Source organism: Colobus angolensis, unplaced genomic scaffold (assembly GCF_000951035.1).
Source record: "Colobus angolensis palliatus isolate OR3802 unplaced genomic scaffold, Cang.pa_1.0 Scaffold41, whole genome shotgun sequence".
NCBI lineage: Eukaryota > Metazoa > Chordata > Mammalia > Primates > Cercopithecidae > Colobus > Colobus angolensis.
Genome location: NW_012117488.1, coordinates 6,211,403 through 6,217,918, shown reverse-complemented (window position 1 = coordinate 6,217,918; position 6,516 = coordinate 6,211,403).

Here is a 6,516-nt window from a genome sequence, read left to right as displayed (position 1 = left end):
TGAGATGCGGTCTCACTCTGTCACCCAGATTGGAGTGCAGTGGTGTGATCTTGGCTCACTGCAACCTCTGCGTCCTGGGCTCAAGCCATCCTCCCACCTCAGCCCCCCAAATAGCTTGGACCACAGGCATGCGCCATCATGCCAAGCTAATTTTTTGTATTTTTATTAGAGACAGGGTTTCGTCATGTTGCCCAGGCTGGTCTCGAAACCTGAGCTCAGATGATCCGCTCACCTCGGCCTCCCAAAGTGCTGGGATTACAGGCGTGAGCCACCGCACCCAGCCTCATTTATTAATATATTTTTAGTGGATTTCTTAGGATTTTCCATATAGATGAGCATGTCAAATAGAGATAGTTTTACCTCTTCCTCTCTGATCTGGACGCCTCCAATTTAGCCTTTATCTCCAAAGAATCTACCAATTTCCTCTCAACTGCCTTTCACCACAGCCACCACTGTTTTTGAGAGCACACTTAGACTTGAACTTCACACTCTGTTGCAAATGAAGTCAGTTCTCTAGGGAGGGATTCAGCGCTCTTCCTTCCACAGCCTGATTGTCCCCTGGGGAAAATCTCTGAGCCATCATCTGGGGGGTTGGGGGCAGGGAAATGTGGCTCACTTCTCTCTGAATGACACCCTTGTTTTTGTTTCTCAGTGCTAGGTAGAGAGAAGGCAACAGACTCAGGTCTTTTTGTTTTGCTTCTCTGGATTAGAACTCCTGCCCCATGAGCCAAGGCAAGGACATTCAGGCTCCCTGTATCATATTGGTACCATGCTCTCAGAGTACAGCCTCTGTCCCCTGAGAGTTGGGGCTTGCAGGAATAAAGGAGACCCTCCTGGCAACATTCACCCAGAGCTTAGTCTCAGCATTAGGTCATGAGTGGGACGGGCAGGATAAGCAACGCTGACATCCTGTCTCTCCCCAGGAAGACTGACTTTGTTAGGATCTGTGGGGAAAAGAGGCCTTGCGTTCTTAGCTCTACCCTACATGTGCAGAATGTGCAGGTTTGTTAAATAGGTATACCCGTGCCAGGGTGGTTTGCTGCACCCATCAACCAGTCATCTGCATTAGGTCTTTCTACTAATGCTATCCCTCCCCCCACCCAACAGGCCCTGGTGTGTGATGTTCCCCTCCCTGTGTCCATGTGTTCTCATTGTTCAACTCACACTTATATGTGAGAACATGCAATGGTTGGTTTTCTGTTCCTGTGTTAGTTTGCTGAGAATGATGGTTTCCAGCTTCATCCATGTCCCTGCAAAGGACATGGATTCATCCTGTTTTATGGCTGCATAGTATTCCATGGTGTATATGTGCCACATTTTCTTTATCCAGTCTATCACTGATGGACATTTGGGTTGATTCCAAGTCTTTGCTATTGTGAATAGTGCTGCAGTAAACATATGTGTGCATGTGTCTTTATAGTAGAATGATTTATAATTCTTTGGGTATATACCCAGTAATGAGATTGCTGGGTCAAATGGTATTTCTAGTTCTAGATCCTTGAGGAATTGCAAGTTTCACTTGGGAGTGAATCCATAGAGCTCCTCATGCTACCATATTGAAGTTGTAACCCTTACTACTGTCATTTAATAGATGCTATGATTTGAATGTGTTCTCCAAAGGTTCAAGCACTGGAAACTTAATTGTTAAAACAACAGTGTTGGGAAGTGAGGCCTAAGAAGAAGTGATTGGGTCATGAGGGTGGTGCCTTCACAAATGCATTAATGTCATTGTCATGGGAGTGGGTTAGTTATCATGGGAGTGGGTAGTTATTAAGGTGAGCCCGATCCCTAGTGCCTCTGTCTTGTGCACTAATTTCCGCCTTCCACCATGGGATGACCCTTGTTAGATGCTGGTGCCATGCTCTAGGACTTCCCAGCTCCAGAACCGTGAGCCAAGTAAACGTCTATTGTTTATAATTTACCCAGTGTGTGGTATTCTGTTATAGCCACAGAAAATGAACCAAAACACTAGATGAGGGCAATGTTCATCTATTTGGGAGACTAGGGGTGGTAGAGGGGAAACTAACGTCACGCAGAATCAGAATATAGTACAAAGGCCTACTAAAAGATTCCAGGGTGGGAAAGGAATACCTTGGTATGGATGTTAAGTATATCAGATGTTACTGGATAGAACAACCACTCCTGCACATGGTCCTTCAAATGCTGCTTGAACACCCCAGGAAAGGGGAATTCATTACTCTTAGTTTAGACTGATTATTATCCCCATAAGCAATATGACCAAGTAAAACCAAAACAGCTGTGCCTGCCAAGATGAGCAGGATGTACAAACAAAAGGGAAACAGAAAAGAGGTACTTCAGGATCCTAAACAACTTCATGTTACCAGAAGGTCATGGGCATGCTACAAGAAGGCAACTAGCTGTTTTGGGATACCAGGTGCCCAAGAGAGTGCTCTAATTTTAGAAATAACACAGTGCTTACTAAAGAGGTCCAGGACTCATGGGTCTGGAATGCAACGTTCTTTCACCCTCAGGCCGTGCATACTCATATTCTGTTGTTGATTCTGCTCCAATTATTTTCTGATATTGAGGGAGGGACGACCAGACCACAGAACTGGCATGTGCCTAAGGAATCTGCCAAGAATTATTAAATGATAACTTAAATAATAAATTATTTAAATTTACAGAGAGTTGTAAATTTACAGAGTGGGTGATGGCCACTGTCTGATAGGCTGAGTTCATTTTCACAGTGGCCTTGTGCTGATATCCTCTGACTCTCCAGATCCATCCTCTGCCCTTCTCTGCCAGTCCTTTGCCCTAGGAGGCTGACCTCCTAGGCTAGAGGCATCCCCTGAGCCGCCAATTGCATCTTGCGGTTTTGTTCAGCCAGTGGGGAGCACCAGCAGATCAGAGTGAGGAGAGAAAGGTTAAGGTATTCTCTGTGCTCTGGCTGAGTCTGTGGCCCTGCCTTCTCTGTTCTATATTTTACAGCACAATTTTCTGTCCTTGTCCTGTTGGACCTAGGAGTGCTGCTGACATCTGCTTTCTGGGTGTCTTACCACCCCTTGTTTTTACCCTTAACACTCGTACTTCTGAAACAGACCTTCATTAAGGTCATCTCTTTATTTGAACCAAGTGGGAATGACTTCTATTTCCTAACAGACTCCTTGTTACTATTATATCTTGCCCTGCTAACAACATTCCTTTTGTCTCTCCCAAGTATTATCAAGCCTGGAAAGAAGCAAACCCCATGTTACTGTCTTAGCATTAACTCTAGGGACCTGATACCCTCATCTGGGTCCTTGTGTAAACAAAAAACAATTCCCTGGAATTTTAAGCCTCTGTGAATCAGTATTTATTCCATTAGCTCCTTTTATAAGCTAGACTGTTGCTTGGAATCAGAACTTGTTTGGTTCCTGAGCTTTTCCTGCATCAATGTGAAATATGCAGTCTTTGTACCCTGGTGGGATAGGGGCACATTCAACCTATAGCATATAGGATCCTAGTTTAATTTTGAACAGTGATCCTCTGAGTTCTTACCTCAAAGCCCTAGCTAATAAATAAGCTTTCTTGTCCCTGAGCAGGAACTTAAAAGATTGCTTTTAAAGTGAGAAATGGGGAGATGCCAAAGGGTGGAAAGTTTCCGTTTTAAAGATGGATAAATGCTGGAGATCAAATGTATTGCAATGTGACTATAGTTAACAATACTCTATTGCATACTTGAAATTTGCTAAAAGGAACGATTTTAAGTATTTGTTATCACCAAAAAAAAAAAAAAAAGAAAAGAAAAAAAAGAAAGTGATAACTATGTTAGGTGATGGCTATGTTAATTGACTTGATTGTGGTGATTATTTCACAATGTCTATCTAAGCATCAAGTATATACCTTAAATATATACCATTTGTCAATTAGACTTCAATAAAGTTGGGGCAGCAAGCTACCTCCTTAGGCCTGTGTTAATTCACTCAAGCTCTTTCTCAGTATTCATAGCCAAATGACTACACTTTCCATTTATAAATAGAGGGGGCCTCCCAAGACCTAGAGACCCATCATTGCTTTTAGGCATTCACGTCACACGTCAGCTCAGGCAATATTTTACCAAGTTCATACTGTTTGAATCTTTTCTTTATTTATAGTGACAGTAATATATTTGGCACTTACCCGTCCTCCTAAAAGCCTGATAACCCCAGTTATCTTGTGCTATAAGTGGCCTCGCTTTCACTAACTTAGAAATGAGGGTTTGGAGGGGGAAGGGAGATGGGGAACATTCCGATTAGCCAACAGTTTCCTAATGCAAGTAGGTCGGTGGCACAGCCATGTCAGCTACCAGGGAAACCTGTGAATTCACCACAGAAGCTATCAGGCCAGCTTAGAGGCATCCGTGATGAAAATCCCAACTTATTTCTGGAGTAGGTGATTGATGTTTCAAATAGAAGATGACATTTTGATGGGATCTAAGCTTGCTGTGATCAGAGTTAATAAGGATAATGATGATGATAATGATATTTACATTATCTCTTTCATCCAAAAACCCTTCAGTTCTTTTATCGCATTTGCCTTGAAAATGTCCCTTCGGAGTTGGGAGGGGAAGGTGTTAGGTGTTATTCATCTGTTCTTCAGGAAAGAAAATATAAAGAGACTTAATTGCCAGGCTTTCAGGCTCCATTTTGGTGGTAAGAAGAGATATTTAAATAACAAATTAAACTTGGAGAAATTAAGCTTGGCAAAACACCAGTCTTTCTCAGTTCCCAGTCATCCTATATAATGCTGCCAGATCAAGCTCCAATAATATCACTTCTTGACCAAAAAGTCTTCAGGGGATCCTGGCAGACTGCCAAATTCTGTCCAAATATCCTAACTCAGCAGGCAAGGCCCTCAACGTTCCAACCAATGTTGTCTCACCATGCTCTTATATTTACCCTGCGTTTCAGCCAAATAAATCCGCTTTCTCACCCCTACAGCCTGCTCTAAGCACCCCATTCTCCTTCAATAATGTTCATTCCCCTTGCCCTAACTTGTTCAATGTCTGTCTTCCCTGTTGCATGTACATTCCAGGAGGGTAGGGACTGTCACCACTGTATCCTCGGGGTCTAGCAGAGTTAACTGGCACATAACCGGGGCTCAAATACTTGCTTCTGAAGTGAACATGATGCTCACCCACCTCCATGCCTTTGCTTCTGCGACTCCCTCAGCCTAGACAGCCTGTAGTCCCATCTCAACCTATTGAAGCCAGAGCTGTCCTTCCAAGCCCAGAATAAACCCCCATTCTTATGTCTGATCTCCCTGACTTGGGAACAGATGCGGCATTGTTCTTTTGTAGTTTGTACCTTCTGCTGTATCATAATCATTTGTGTAATTGTGTAGTCATCCTTCCCTGCCTCTTCCAAACCATCAGCTCTTGAAAGATAGGAGCTGTACTCCAGAGCCTGGCAGGGTGTGGGCACTTGTTAAATATGTGCTCACTTGTCTAAAATCGTTGATAACCAGCATTCTTCAGTCAGCAAAATTCCCACTTCCAGAATCTGTAGCTTGTCATGAAAGGGCATTTTTCTGTTTCCTCTCCCCTTATTCTTTCAGAGGTGTGGAGGAAAGTCAGTCAGGGAACCCCTGCCAAATCTTTCTTAAAGAAGTATCTCTCTTTCTCCTCTGGGAGGAGCAGTATATCTGGCACTGAGGTGGAGGGCTCCATTTCTGACTGGGACCCACAGCAGGTTTGCAAGGTGGCATTTGGCATTTTTTAGCTTCACTGCCAGTATCAATCTAAATAATGCAGAAATAATCAATGCAACATCAACTGAGAAGGTGTGAGTAAATCAATGGCCTCCCCAAGGAATTTTAGAATTGGTCTTCACATCTGATGAGCATTCGCACAGACCAGTTATTATAAAAATACACCACATGAACTAGCTTTGGGGCTGGGTGAAAGCTTAGAAGTGACACATGTTTAATAGACTGAAGACCCCTGGCTAATAGCAATGCGGGCATATTGACTATCTGTGATGAAACACTATGTATAATTTAGAAAGAGCTGCTTGAATAACCATGTTGTAGAATATTCAGGGCTGTTAAAACTGATGATGTAGATCTACATTTGTTGAGATGGAAAGATGCCTACAATATTGCTAAGTCGAAGGAAGCAGACTACAGAACAGCACGATTATGTAAAATTATTGCAAATTTGTACTGATATCTATTTCCAGATCTGTGAATATTCTCTGAAATGTTAATAATAGTTATCTCTGGGTGATAAAACCGTGGGGTAGTTTTTTCTTTGCTTTTATAGTTTTTTGTGTTGCTTGAATTTTAACAGTAAGGAGTTATTTTTACAATTATTGAAAGAAAACAATACAGATTGAAAAAATTTGTTGAAAATAAAAAAGCCTCATTTAAAAAACCTTCAAATTTCCTAAAAGATGCTTACTATAAAACAAAAACAGGGGCCGGGTGTGATGGCTCACGCCTGTAATCCCAGCACTTTGGGAGGCTGAGGCGGGCGGATCACGAGGTCAGGAGATCGAGACCATCTTGAATTTTAACAGTAAGGAGTTATTTTTACAA